This window comes from Natrix helvetica (genome assembly GCF_964273705.1).
Source record: "Natrix helvetica genome assembly, chromosome: Z".
Taxonomy (NCBI): Eukaryota; Metazoa; Chordata; class Lepidosauria; order Squamata; family Natricidae; genus Natrix; species Natrix helvetica.
Window position 1 is genome coordinate 124,839,765 of NC_138554.1, and position 15,781 is coordinate 124,855,545.

The window sequence follows — 15,781 nt, forward strand, 5'->3', positions numbered from 1 at the left end:
AGTCATTCTCGACTCTAGGGGGCAGTGCTCATCTTTATTTCAAAGCCAAAGAGCCAGCACTGTCTGAAGACATCTCCGTGGTCATGTGGTTGGCATGACTAAATGCTGAAGGTGCATGGAACGCCGTTACCTTCCCACCAAAGGGGGTCCCTATTTTTCTACTTGCATTTTTACATGCTTTCAAACTGCTAGGTTGGCAGAAGCTGGGACAAGTAACGGGAGCTCACTCCGCTATGTGGAACTAGGGATTCAAACTGCCAACCTGCCAACCTTTCTGATCAACAAGCTCAGCATCTTAGCTACTGAGCCACCACATCAAAAGGTGGTATTCAGCCAGTTCTGGAGAACCAGTAGCAGAAATGTTGAGTAACTCAAAGAACAGGCAAATAGACTGCCCCACCCCTGCTGCCTCCCAGCTGATCTTCTTTTGTTGCCCTGAACAGGATAACGGAACTGGAAAGCAGGTTAGTGGGATGGCGAGGGAATGGGGATTTTGCAGTATCATTCCGCTGCCACGCCCACAAAACCACGCCCTTAAAGCTACACCACACCCACAAAGCCACACCCACAGAACCAGTAAAAGTTTTTGACCATAGAGATGCAGCATCTCTATGGTCATATGATCAAAATTCAGATACTTGGCAACTGACTAATATGATTACACATCCCAGGCTCATATTTTGCTGCCTTCTGACAAGTAAAGCGAATGGAAAAGCCAGATTCACTTAACAACCGTATTGCTAATTCAACAACTTTACCGATTCACTTAACTATGGCAAGAAAGGTCATAAAATGGAGCAAAATCTACTTAACAAATGCCTTGCTTAGCAACAGAAAATTTAACCTTAATTGTGGCCTGTATCAAAGAGGAATCTTAAACCCTAAAGTGAGAGAAATTCAATGTTTAACTGACAATATTTTATATGTATTAAACTTTGGCCACATTTCTTAGGAGAAAGTCCCATTGAATTCAATGATGGAGCTGATTCCAGTTAAAAATAGAGGATCTAGGCTTACAGTCAAAATAAGACTGACCCAGATCTCCCCAATCACATGCCATGTTCAGTGGTGAGATTCAACAATTTTTACTACTGGTTCTGTGGGCGTGGCTTGGTGGGCATGGCAAGGGAAAGATACTATAAAATCTTCATTCCCTTCCCACTCCAGGGGAAGGATGCTGTAAAATCTCCATTCCCTCCTGATCAGCTGGGACTCGGGAGGCAGAGAATAGATGGGGGTGGGGCCAATCAGAAATAGTATTTACTGGTTCTCTGAACTCCTTAAAATTTCTGCTACAGGTTCTCCAGAACTGGTCAAAACCTGCTAAATACCATATCTCGCCATGTTTTGACTATTATGCCAACTTTCCTGGTACTGACTAAATATGATGGGAGTGCAATCCAACTAATCTGGAAGGCAGGAAGTTAGGAAAGGTTGTGATTTTCCATTGTGTCCCACATAAAATGGAATGAATGATTAAACATTTACTTAGTACTCCAGAGTATGTGGTCTGTTAGTTTTATTACTGATATTCTATTACTAGTGGCAGAGACTTAATGGGTTAAATCTAAGAACTCACTGCCCACAACCACAAGATTGTTCCACTGGTTTTCAGGAATTTGTTCTTGGCACCTTGAAATCCTTGAAAAATTCACTGAATTTGTATGAGGACATCCTGTATGACTATTTGGGTATTATGTATGTTTGCATTGTTTTTCTTCTCTTGATATGCAATGCAAACTTTCATATCAGTCCTTCATTCTGCAAATACAAAAATAATAGTTTGATATATTTAAAAAAACAAACTGGATCTGATGGTTCTGGGTAAACTTCATCATTTTTCTCAAATTGCCTTCAGACTATTTCTAAAAAAATTATAACAATATCAATTGCTGTTTAAGTGGCCAAATTAAATAATACAATAATCCTCTATCGATAATCATACAAAACATAGCAATTAGGTTCAATAGTGCAAACATTCAAACCCAGCCTGGAATCAGATTGCTTTATCAAACAATTAAAATGCTTCCTCCACTCCAGCTGTTAGACTGACATGCATATATTGTTCTCATTTAACAGAGAAAAAAATACCTAGAATATTAGTATATTGGGGAGAAAAAGGGAGGATGGAGAATATCAAGTACTGAATCTGTACCTTGTTCTGCTAAATATATCAATGATAATGTTTTTATTGTGATACCTGTAGCTTGGATGTAGGATGAGGGCATAGGTTTGTTCTCCAAGCAAGTGGGTTGTTTTCCAAGTGTTTCATTACCAGGCTAGGTAACATCTTCACTGGAATTAGTGTAGAAGTCTGGCATTCCACAAGCAATACCATCAACAGACACATTCAGCTTCAAAATGTTTAGCAAGGGGTTCTCTGCCAGGTTGCTGGGTAGGTGAGGCCATGCTGGGCATAGCCTAGTCGGCTTCCTGCACCATGGCGGGAACGGTTTTGCCCTCCCCGGGCTCCGGAGGCTTTCGTTGAACCTCTGGGAGGGCAAAAACAGTCTCCCCAGGCTCTGGAGGCCCTCTGGAGGTGGCTCATTCCCGGTCTTCCCAAATTTCCAGTAGGCTTCCATTCATGAGGCTCCATACTTGCCCTGCAATTACCTGCCTCCCAAATGTGCCGTGTGGGAACTCCTGGTAGGGGAGGGGTGGGCAGGGCCATCTCGGAGTGGGATTTGGGTGTTCTGCGAACCGCACAGAATTTTAGCTAGAGGTTCTCCTGAACCCCTGCGAACCCACTCCAGACACATATACCTACCACCATTTATGAACCCCTCAGAATTCAAATAAACTGCCTAGCCAACCAGGCACAATGGCGACCTTCAACCAACCCTCCCAACCAGCACTTCACCTCTCAATGACCCTCACCTGACTGATCACAAGACTCTTGTGACCACTAGAAGACCCTGACCTGAGGTGACTCTATCACAAGGCCTACTGACCACGCAAAGCCTTTACAAGCAGAAGAACACCGAAACTAGCACTCCCTAAATTCTACTGAAGATGTTACCTAGCCTGGTAATGAAACATTCAGAAACCAACCCAGAAGCTCGGATAATGAATATTTTTATTCATCAAGAAACAACACAGTAGAAAATGAAACCAAAACATTCATATCTTTCATTGGTATTCTGTGAAAATTAGATACCTGTAGCCAGGCATCCAAAGATAATCCAAATAATGTCATAAGACAACATGTAACAAGTAAGGTAATTTTTATAAATTCACAGTGGATGTAGCCAAAACTATTTTGTTCTTAGAAATATTAATTTAATCCCTTTGTTATTGTGCAAATGCTTCTAGGAATAATTTTAGCACTATCTTCCTCATAATCTTTCTATTTTTGTTATATTCTCTACATTTTATTTGTTTTCTCCAATTCCTTTTCTTTAATTCTGCTATCTCTGGATATTGCCATGTCTGCTTAAAAATAATTGTTGTCTAATCTCTTCTTAAAAACCTCAGTGTTGGAACATTCACAACTTCTGGATTAATTCTGGCAATCAGGAAATTTCTCCTTAGTTTTAAGTTGCTTCTGTCCTTGATTAGTTTCTACCCAGGATAGGACATTGCTTCTTGTCCTACCCTCAGGTGCTTTGGAAAATAGCTTGACTCCCTCTTCTTTGAAGCAGCCCCTGAGATATTGGAACATGGGGTTGGACTAGAAAACCTCCAAGGACCATTCCAACTTAGTTATCTTGTTATATATTATTCATTATACTATAATAGACAAATAAATATAAATAAAATTAAATTATCATAAGTTTATAAATGTAGATAAATTTCAGTTTATCTAAGTTAAAAACTCAAAAATTATCATGTTTAAAATGCTTTTGGTTAAGAAATATGTTTTTCGCTGGCACCTAACTATAATAACTTTGGAGAAGGAAACCCCATTCCAAGTGCACTTAATACAAGGTAAGAAAAGTTCTTTCTTGAAATCTTGCATATTTATGAAGTACCCCTAGTCAAGTACTATTTGTTATTTAATCGAAGTAGCAAGATTTGCTGGTATGATTCCCCCCCCACACACACACACACATTTTCTTTTCTTTCATACATTTTTCTATTATTTTTTGGAGAGTTGACACATGTAATTTCAAAATTCTTCATCCAGTTTGTGGTCAGAGAAACTGAGTGGTTGGATTGTTGGTTTCTCTAACAGTAGAAGTTCTCCAACAAGATCTAAATGCAGAATCTCTTCAGATCAGTTCCTGGAAAAAACACAATGGGTAGAATTCTTGTTGACCTCATGGATTTCCCTGGAATTTGATGAATAGGATGAGAAGCAGGGAGGCTGCAGATGGTTGGAGAGATAATAATACAGTCCTGATGGAGAAGATTTTGTACAGAGAAAATCAAAAAATTCATATGCATTTTTCAGGTTACTTTCTAACTTGGATAAGAATATCAGGACCACTTCTTTTTCACCACTGCCACCAGATTTCTTCATCTCCTTTGGGGAATCCTCTCCTCCAGCAATTTCTTTACTATTTAACTGAAAAAAACAGACAAGGTATGTTTAGCACAGCAGCATTTTTTATTTCACGTGATTTGCAAATCAGTATCAATAACTTAATTTTTAGTTTGCATTTCTCCCCAGTGACTTTGAATATAGACCTTCTCTATTCTAACCACAGCCTGTACGGTTTAAAGTCTTTTTGTTAATATCACATCCTTTTAAACCATAGAAATATCCTTGACCTTGAGAATAATACCCAAGGGTCATATTAAGCAAAGTTGCTATTGTTATTTTTCTAACTGATTTGCAGAGTGGAAAAATTAATGCAAGCTTAAAACACTGGCTCCTTCTTAACCTTCATATTTCTTGTGCCAAATTGATACTATCTTGGTTTTCTTTTGCAGTATTTTATTTGGAATACTTTTGTTTTCTGCTAAAACTGATCCACACCATTGACACCTCAGGATATTTGCTGAGCAGTAATTAGTCCTGAATTCAGCTCTTCTTTCCCATGGAGACATTTCCAAATTGATATTAACCTCTGTGAATGTTCCAAAAGGTTACCAGGGAACAATGCATTATGGGGAAAAATATTACATTTCGACTATTGCTTTGCCGATCAGTTTTCTTTCCCTTCTATATCATGACTGGAGAAACTGTTTTAATTTATGAGCTTGCATAAACATTTAGGTTAATTTCATGAAATAGGTATAATGTTTTCAAGGGTGGGGACAAATTTAATTTTTGTTTCCCTACTTGTAAATAATAGGGACGCAGTAGCTCAGAGGATAAGACGCTGAGCTTGTCGATCAGAAAGTTCGGCAGTTCAGCGGTTCAAATCTCTAGCACCGTGTAATGGAGTGAGATCCCATTAGTTGTCCCAGCTTCTGCCATGCCTAGCAGTTCGAAAGCATTTAAAAATCCAAGTAGAAAAAATAGGGACCACCTTTGGTGGGAAGGTAACAACATTCTGTGCGCCTTTGGCATTTAGTCATGCCGGCCTTATGACCACGGAGACGTCTTCGGACAGCGCTGGCTCTTCAGCTTTGAAACGGAAATGAGCACCGACCCCTAGGGTCGGGAACGACTAGCACATATGTACGAGGGGAACCTTTATCTTTACCTTGTTTTAAATAAAATGTGTTCCTTCAAATGTAATTCATTGGGGCCGTGATTAAAATAAAGCAAACTTTGTTCACTAATTCATGAGAAATGCAAATGCGGCATAATCACATTGGATAATCCAACCTCTAGAATTACTTAGAAGAAAAAAGAGCATCGTGTTCTATGGAACAGGATCTCCATGCATGAAATGAAGTAATCGTAATCACCTATCCTATTTTATTACATGTCAGGAGGGGGAGGTAGAAATCTTAGTACAGAACTGGTATTTATGTTTAAAACTCAAAGAAAATGAATCTCAAATTTCCCACTAGGCAAAAATTAAAGTTATGGAATATTGGCCAAGAGAATATATATCTTGTCTTACTCCTTGTTCTGCACTCATTTTTTTATTCTACACTGTGTTGCCAGATGTCATTTCATGCTGTGAAATGTAGTTTAAGTTTTCAGCAGAAGAAAACTATTACTAGGCTTTTACAAGTCAATGAATAAAGCAGATACAATAAAAAAGATACAATTGCATATTTGACCATTACTCTGGTTGTTGTTATTGTTGATCTTCACATGCAGCCAGATCAGTGATGGGTTCCGGATTCCGTTCCAACCAGTACGGCGCATGCGTGCATTGTAGCTGGAAATGCCGCTTCCATAAGCCTCCGCGACACTTCAGCTGCTCAGCGGAGTGTCATGCAGGCGCTATATGTGCCATGCATGTGCACTGTATTGCTGACACCTTTAAAACATGGTAAGGAACATGAGCAGGTAGGCGGGCCCTCCGGAGCATCGTACTGGAATGGTACCCGGTGCTCAGGGCAGGCTCCAATACGCCTGTATCGGGGCATACCGCCTGCAACCCACCACTGAGGCAGATGTTTAGACTGAATCCTTTGCAGGTATCTGGGTTAGGCAGATGTTGTTTGATGGTGTTAAAGATATCATCACAGGATGATATTTTTAAATTGTTAATTTTTAAACTGTAAATTGTTCCAAGTAAAGATGTCTTTTGCTGATGGGAATTTTATCAACGCTGATGGTATTCAAATGTTGCTCCAGTTGTTTGGAATTGCTTATTACTCTTGATATTAACTTTATTTTCTTACAGTCATTCTCCTTCTACTCTCAAATCTTAATAGTTTTATGATTTTCTTAAGTTCATTCTCTTCCATTTGCTGTCTGCAGGTATTGTCACATCCACTATTTAGACATTTTTTTTAAAAATGACAATTGTTAAATCTGGGTTGTTATGTGGCAGGTGTTGTTTATTTGAATCCTAAAGTCTCGAAGCACTTTAGCTTCTTCATTTTCTATTACTTTGCGTATTTTGTAGTCTAACGGATTCTTGGTTGTAGGCAAATTTCTTGCAAATATTCCAATGCACCATGGTTGCTACTTTGTCATTGTTGTTTGTGTGTGATATTCTTGCAGCAGTTAACCCACTCTTTTTTCTTCTTTCTTTGCAAATGTGACATTTACTATCTGTTGCTATCTTATCAGTTCTGGCTTTGTATGCTTAAGGATTAGCCTTGGGCAGCCAGAATTAACCCTTCCGTCTTTTTCTCAAATTTCCCTGCTTTTGCCCATTGCCAGGTTTTGTGGTTATCTTCTTTACCTATGTTTTAATTCATTATTGCTACTATTTCTAACTTTGCTTAATTGGTGAAGCTTTGTGGGATTCTTCAGGGCTTGGAGCGCTCCCTTCCTCAGCTTCTATCTCAAGCTGCTAAATAAATTTGACATCATGCAGTGATTTATCATCCCTATGCAGATGATTCCCAGTTTTACATCTGAGTCTTTTGCTAACCAAGCAATATTATGGAGCTGTCTTGGTGCCTGGAGGCTCTGAGTGTCAGGATGGGGAGGAGCAGGGACGTGCGGTCAGGGGAGGCAGGGGAGGCAGAGCCGCACCACTCTCATCATGAAAATTAAAAAAAAAGGGAAAAGGGAAAAGGCACTGAGGAGCCTTCTGCACACGTGGTCGGGAATGGGAGCGCTCCGTGGTCCCCTTCATGTTGACTCAGGAGTCAGGAAGGAGGGGAATGGGACCACGTGTGCAGGAGGCTCCTCTAGCATCAGCCTCCCTCTTGCGCACGTCCCATTCCCCACCTTCCTAAGTCAACATGAAGGGGACCGTGGAGCGCACTCCGTGGTCCCCTTCATGTTGACTTAGTAAGGCGGGGAATGGGACGTGCGCAGGAAGGAGGCTGGAGGGATCTCGGAGGAGGGATCGTGCAGCGTGAGCCGCGGTCCCGTGGAGTGCGCTCCGCGGTCCCATTCATGTTGACTCAGGAGTCAGGAAGGAGGGGAATGGGACGTGCGCAGGAGGGAGGCTGACATGGTCCCATTCCCCTCCTTCCTGAGTCAACATGAAGGGGACCACGGCTCACGCTGATGATGTCACCAGCCTCACCAGCCGTAAAGCTCACCGCACGTCACTGGGGAGGAGTAAGCTTCAATTCAACTATAAAAAAAGACTGAGTAGTTCTAGACTTTAGGACCTCCATGTCCTAGGAAATTTTTCATTGGTAGCTCTGGAATGGATGGGAATGCCCTGAACAAAATCCATAGGCAACTTGAGAGGTGGGTCCTTCTGAAATGTTAAGTAAGTAAGCTCCCTGTTTGGAGAGTGAGTGTGCAGAGAAGAGTAATGAGTGTGGTATGGAAGAACACGCACAAACCAGCATACAGGGACACCGAATAGTATAAATAATAGTAGTTTACTATGTGGAAATATAGAGGTATTCAGAATTCAATTTACAGTCCAAGTCATACACGGTTCAGTCAGTCAGTTATCTATGTTCTCAGTTAAGGAATGATCCTTCGAACACAGTCCAGTATCAAATAAGCAGTTTAGCACACAAAGCAGCTAACAGTAGCAAAAACACAGTACCTCACAATACACCAATCAGTGTCTAACAAACAGAGAGGTAACAGTCATTCTGGCTCCCTCTTATGGCTGCTTGAGGTAACAGCAACCGATCACAGACATACCTAAATAGCTATTAGCATATTTCTTAGCTTTTCTAGTATTCTGTTGTTTTGCATTTTTACAGAATCTAGCTATATGCCCCTTAGCCCCACAAGAAAAAACATTTTCTAACAGTATAGGCAGTTGAAGGTGACTCTTCATGTTGTGGTGGTTTCTCTCTCAGTTGTTCTCTTTCCAACCTTCTTCTGGACTCTTCCAACAGACGTGCAGTTATGTCAGATAATGTTAGTTCATTTTGAGTTAGGACCTTGAGGGAAGATACAAAATCATTATAACTCTCATCCAGCTCTTGCCAGCTTGTCCAGGATGATTTTTCCATAGCTTTATGCTATACATCAATTTTAGCTGCTCCTGTACCAAGAGCTGGGTTTCTGCAATGTGTTGTACAAAGTGCTTCTCTAAAAGAGCCTCCCGAAGCTGCATCTTATGATAAATATATCAGTATAGATACATATGAGTATTTCTCTATCAATGCATGTTAGAATGTAGTGTGTATGCGTATGTATGTGTGTGTGTATGTATGTACATGTATGTATATATTTGTGTATACACACACACACACACAGATAGATATAGATATACAGTAGATATAGGTACAGATATAGATATAGATGCTGTTAGTTGCCCAGAATTCATCAGAGTGAGATGGCCAGCTGTATAAATTAAATTGATAAATAAAATAATAAAGTAAAACAGACAGTATGAGCACAAAATAATGTTACGTTACACATTGTATTGGTTACATTACTCATAGATATTCTCCTTACTTCATATTTTTCAGAAGACCTACAGAAGATAACCTGCCTTATTTTAATCCACATCTTGGCACTCAAAATTATGTAAAAGTCTTCTCTTAAACTTCAACATCCCTTGGGGTCATAAACTGAAGTTGATTTAAAATCTATATTAATTGCCAAGGTGGAAATTGTTTCTTAATTTGGCCTTCTTCATTAGAAGTACTTTTCACTAGATGGATAAGATAATTTCCATGGCCGACAGCACATACTTTGGTTTCATCGCCAGCAGAATCTGGACTGAAGAGTTACCAGAAATGTTCCCAACATTTTGGCAACCAGCTCTGCAAATATTTGTTGCAATTTCAAGTCATAAAATGGCGTGGAATTGTCACCTTGCACATATGTTGAGGAGATGTTCCCCTTCTCTAGCTCTTTTTCTTTTAAAGCAGACCTACCTAAGTATGACCACAAGGGACTTATTTGGCAAGTTGAAGAAATCTGGGGCTGTTATAAGTCCAGAATGCATCCTGCTGATTCCCTCCATCTGCCTGATGCTGCCAGGTTTTTAGAAGGATCAGGACATGGAAAGAAACAGATGTTGATGAATGTGGTTGGCCCTTGCACTTGGGAGACAGAGGCAGAATGTGGACCGTTTGCCTAACATCTGCCCTTTCCCTCATTAATTTGTACGAGGAAATGCAAATGCCTTTTTTTGCAGAAAGCAACACTTGTTCAAATATAAAATCAAGGAAGACGGGGAGAAAACTTTCCCTAAACTTTCAGCCACAGAAAAACCTCAGCTCTTAGAATCACTACCCTGATTATTTAAAAGTTGCTTTATTCAAACTGAGCAAAGTGGCAATTTGAAGGTGCTAACCAGAATGCACAGAAAAAAATATTTCAGAAGGTGATAATGTGCCACCTGCCGGGGTGGGTTCCGGCATCTTCTACTGCCGGTTCGCTCAGGGATGCACTTTGGGCGCACGCACAAGCACAGTAGGCAAAAAACAAGATGGCTGTGCCTACGGTGCTGCTGATCGAACCCGTTGAGGGCATGGCTGGCTGAGATACTACCTCCTCATCTGAACCAGTCCAAACTGGTAGGAATCCACCTCTGCTATGGACATATTGGAGCTTAATTCTCATGAGATGGGTGTTTCTGGAGACCTATGACATGATTTTTGGAACAAATTGAATCTTCAATTACTTGAGGCCTTCCCTAATGGTCTTCATTATGCTTAATCAAATCAACCATTTTTATCTTTCTGTACCAAGAGATTAAGTTACCATATTTTTTGGTCTATAAAATGCTCCGGATCATAAGACTCACATTAGTTTTAGAGAAGGAAAACAAGAAAAAAAAATCTGCCTCTGCCTCCCAGCATCTATCCAGTATTCATCTGGCTAGTGTCCTTGCAGCAAACAGCAAACAGCCTGGTCAGCTTCAGCATGTTTTCTTTTTTCTTTTTATTGTTCAAATTTTTATTAGTTTTAAAAATTTTACAAGGAAAAGGGGTTATAGGGTTATAAAACATTTTTGACAGCTATATTGTGCGGGGGGGGAGAAGCCCCCCCCAGGTCTTGCAACTTTTACAAACGAAGATAGAAAAATATCAACATTTACATAAGTATTAGCAGTTTTGAGTTTAACACAAAATCATCAGTATGTTTCAATCATCTTGTTTTGTATCACTTCCGTAAAGGTACATTGTAGCAACAATTGCAATAGTGTTCCAAATCATTTTTGTGATCTGAGTCTTCTAGTTGTTGCGTTCTCCCTCCCGTCCACCTGCTGAGCCTCAGCCCCACCCTCCTTTGTTTCTTGTGTAACATCCCCCATTTCGCCTAAGAGAGCACTGTGTTTTTTAGTGAAAGCCTCTGCTTCCACTACTGTGTTGATTCTAATTCTACTGCCCTCCCAAAAAATCAACATGCCTTCTGGAAACAGCCACCTGAACCAAACCCCATTATTGTATTTTTTTTTTTTGCTAAGAAGGAATATTTCCTTCTGTTATCTCTTACTTTCTTTGGGATCTGTTTAAGAATGGTTATTTCTTTATCTTTATATTTTAATGGTCCTCCCCTTTGAGCTCCTAGAACCTCATCTCTTGTAGTTTTTCTAAGAAATTTAACATGAACTTCCCTTGGAACATTGTGTGTTCTTGCATGAATTAACCCTATAGATCAGATCAATGTCCCACCAAAGCTGTTGTTTATCTCTATTAATATATTCTCCTAGTATTGTGGTCAAAATCTCCTTAAGATCTTCGTTCTCAACTTCTGGCAAGTTTTGGAATCTAAGAAAAAAAGACATCCTTTCAAATTCCATTTTTAACATCTGATTTCCAAATTCTACATTCCCCCTTTGGATTGTCTTCATCTTGTCTCTCATCCCAACCGCCCCCTCCTCCAGCACACCTATCCTCTGTTCATTCCGTGTGGTTTGCTGGTTCGTCTCTCTGAGCTGTTCATTTAAGTCCTGAAGTTGTTTTTTAATTTCGTCCTGTCCCTTTAAGATGATTTGAAGCATCTGATGAGTAGACAAGTCCTTTGCACTCTCTTCAGAGGCTTTAGGTTGTAAAAAAGATCCCAGTTGTGACTGGTGAGCGGGGCTGGATTTAATAGATGTTGAGGCCGATGAGGCCTTACCAGGCAGTAATTTCTTTGGACCCATCATGAGGCTCAGAGATAGTTATTGTTCTGTACAAAGAGATGGCGTCTGTGGGAGAGCACAACCGGTAGGGATCACCAAACAAACAAGTCCAAAGGAGAATAAGTCTTCTAGTACAGAACTAGAGCAAATAGGTGGGTCAGAATATTCCAAATCCAGGGGAATAAGGAACTTGAAGAGGCTCCTGGAGATCTCTGGGGTGGAAATTAGTTGAAAGCCATAAAGTTTTCCAAGGGAGGAGTCTCATTCATAAAGACAAAGAAAAAGGAGGAAGTTGGCTATATTGGCTCAGCCAGTACAGGTGGTCAGGAAACAACAAAGTCAAAGTTCCCATAGATAGTTTAGAGAAGAATCAGTTCAGCCATCCTTTCTCTCGCAATTGTAGTCAAGAAAAAAAAAAAACATTATTTAAGGGAAGTGAAAGTAGATTTCAAACTTTCTCTCTCCTTCATAAAAGGGAGAGATTTTTCAAGTGCCGCTTTTCCAAGGGGGGTGGAATTTCCCCCCCTCCAATCAAAACTCCTCCAGAAGTTGAAACAAAGTCCCAAAAAGAAAACTGCAGAACAGTCAAAAGAGTAAGGATAATAAAAGACCTGGAGAGACCTCTCGCCTCACCGCTCTTCAGCTGTTTCATTCCAATTAATTGTTTCCTTCCAGGCTGCGTTCGGCGAAGTGTGCGGTGGCATTCCGCACGCTCCCTACGCTCCCTGGCTGCTGGGGCAAAGCTGGAGACCCTCCATGGCCGCCGCCGTTCCAGGGGGTCGCAGCAAGCTGCCCCTATGGCAGGGCGCCACTCCAAGGCACCCCTGTGCTCCCCCTAGACTTCAGGAGAGCCCACCGGAGCAGCGAAAAGGCGGACGCGCGTGTCCGTCACCTTTGGCTGCCAGAAGTCGTCCAACTTCAGCATGTTTTCGCAGTCCCAGCATGTGGCTTGCTAGGGATCCACTCCATTGTGCCCACTACTGGTCAGCTGACCGATAGCTGGATCCCGGCCTCCCATAGCCCAGCCAACGAGAGAGCTGGCCTACGAGAAATGCTGCCATTGCTGCCTCCTCCATGTCCGCTGCCTCCACCGGGAACGCTGGAGCCTCCATGGTTGAACAGCTGATTGGCGGTTGGATTGGCCTCCTGGAATACCACTGATCACTGGCGAACAGCAGTGGCAATGGGAGGCAGTGGCTGTGTTTGCTGCCGCCACACCAACCCTCCTTCCCCCCGCCACAATATTCACTCTATAAGTCGCACAGATATTTCCACCCTCTTTTTTTGGGGGGAGGAGTACATCTTATAGACCGAAAAATAGAGTAATTGAAAGCTATGAAATTTATGAAAAAATGTTCTTGATGTTTAAATTTACAAAGTCCCATTTTAGCAATTTTTAGTAGGGTGCATAACTTTTTATTGGGGCATTTCTTTTCTTTACCATTTTTATTTTAATCCTTCAATTTATATTCAGATTAAAGCCTTTCTAAGTATATTTGTCCAAGACCAGTTCTGCTGGTCCTTGTGAGGTTCAATTTACCTCAGGCCATCAAGTTCCTCTGAATAAGTCATTGTGTTTCCAGTTATTAATAGTTGTAGAACTGACCATTGACTTGCAATATTTTTATTTCGCTTTCTTGTCCTTTTCCATGAATTGGAAGGTTAAATAAGAAAACCAGTCTTTCCTCTGAGGTTCCATGGAGATTTTCAAAACTTCAGGACACATAGGTCTAACTATAGTTTGTAGCTGCATTTACCTGTACATATATTATCAGGAAAGAATCATTATAAAAAGATAAAACTGGAAATTGCTCTGTCATATTCTTTAACCAGAAGTGAAAATTTTGAGTAGTTTGGAGAACCGGTAAATACCACCTCTGACTGCCGGCACTAGCAGATCAGGAGGGAATGGGGATTTTTCAGTATCCTTCCCCTGGAGTGGGGAGGGGATGGGGATTTTGCAGTATCCTTCCCCTGGAGTGGGGAGGGAATGGGGATTTTGCAGTATCCTTCCCCTGGAGTGGGGAGGGGATGGGGATTTTGCAGTATCCTTCCCCTGGAGTGGGGAGGGGATGGGGATTTTGCAGTATCCTTCCCCTGGAGTGGGGTGGGAATGGAGATTTTGCAGTATCCTTCCCCTGGAGTGGGGTGGGAATGGAGATTTTACAGTATCCTTCCCCTGGAGTGGGGAGGGGATGGGGATTTTGCAGTATCCTTCCCCTGGAGTGGAGTGGGAATGGAGATTTTGCAGTATCCTTCCCCTGGAGTGGGGAGGGGATGGGGATTTTGCAGTATCCTTCCCCTGGAGTGGAGTGGGAATGGAGATTTTGCAGTATCCTTCCCCTGGAGTGGGATGGGAATGGAGATTTTACAGTATCCTTCCCCTGGAGTGGGGAGGGGATGGGGATTTTGCAGTATCCTTCCCCTGGAGTGGGGTGGGAATGGAGATTTTGCAGTATCCTTCCCCTGGAGTGGGGAGGGGATGGGGATTTTGCAGTATCCTTCCCCTGGAGTGGGGAGGGGATGGGGATTTTGCAGTATCCTTCCCCTGGAGTGGAGTGGGAATGGAGATTTTGCAGTATCCTTTCCCTGGAGTGGGGAGGGGATGGGGATTTTGCAGTATCCTTCCCCTGGAGTGTGGAGGGAATGGAGATTTTGCAGTATCCTTCCCCTGGAGTGGGGTGGGAATGGAGATTTTGCAGTATCCTTCCCCTGGAGTGGGGAAGGGATGGGGATTTTGCAGTATCCTTCCCCTGGAGTGGGGAGGGGATGGGGATTTTGCAGTATCCTTCCCCTGGAGTAGAGTGGGAATGGAGATTTTGCAGTATCCTTCCCCTGGAGTGGGGAGGGGATGGGGATTTTGCAGTATCCTTCCCCTGGAGTGGGGAGGGGATGGGGATTTTGCAGTATCCTTCCCCTGGAGTGGAGTGGGAATGGAGATTTTGCAGTATCCTTCCCCTGGAGTGGGGTGGGAATGGAGATTTTACAGTATCCTTCCCCTGGAGTGGGGAGGGGATGGGGATTTTGCAGTATCCTTCCCCTGGAGTGGGGTGGGAATGGAGATTTTGCAGTATCCTTCCCCTGGAGTGGGGAGGGGATGGGGATTTTGCAGTATCCTTCCCTGGAGTGGGGAGGGGATGGGGATTTTGCAGTATCCTTCCCCTGGCGTGGAGTGGGAATGGAGATTTTGCAGTATCCTTCCCCTGGAGTGGGGTGGGAATGGAGATTTTGCAGTATCCTTCCCCTGGAGTGGGGAGGGGATGGGGATTTTGCAGTATCCTTCCCCTGGAGTGGGGAGGGGATGGGGATTTTGCAGTATCCTTCCCCTGGAGTGGAGTGGGAATGGAGATTTTGCAGTATCCTTTCCCTGGAGTGGGGAGGGGATGGGGATTTTGCAGTATCCTTCCCCTGGAGTGTGGAGGGAATGGAGATTTTGCAGTATCCTTCCCCTGGAGTGGGGTGGGAATGGAGATTTTGCAGTATCCTTCCCCTGGAGTGGGGAGGGGATGGGGATTTTGCAGTATCCTTCCCCTGGAGTGGGGAGGGGATGGGGATTTTGCAGTATCCTTCCCCTGGAGTGGAGTGGGAATGGAGATTTTGCAGTATCCTTCCCCTGGAGTGGGGAGGGGATGGGGATTTTGCAGTATCCTTCCCCTGGAGTGGGGAGGGGATGGGGATTTTGCAGTATCCTTCCCCTGGAGTGGAGTGGGAATGGAGATTTTGCAGTATCCTTCCCCTGGAGTGGGGTGGGAATGGAGATTTTACAGTATCCTTCCCCTGGAGTGGGGAGGGGATGGGGATTTTGCAGTATC

At 42.6% G+C, this 15,781-nt stretch overlaps 1 long non-coding RNA gene across 1 annotated transcript in view; it reads right to left on the reverse strand.

Moving 5' to 3' along the window:
- Positions 1-3,278: 3,278 nt before the first annotated feature.
- Positions 3,279-15,781, reverse strand: part of LOC309401009 — a 64,874-nt gene continuing 52,371 nt past the window's right edge. The window contains exons 3-4 of the long non-coding RNA XR_014176745.1: positions 4,893-5,012; positions 3,279-4,507 (exon numbers count right to left, since the gene is read on the reverse strand). This is a non-coding gene — a long non-coding RNA (uncharacterized lncRNA). The remainder of the gene's footprint in view (positions 4,508-4,892; positions 5,013-15,781) is intronic.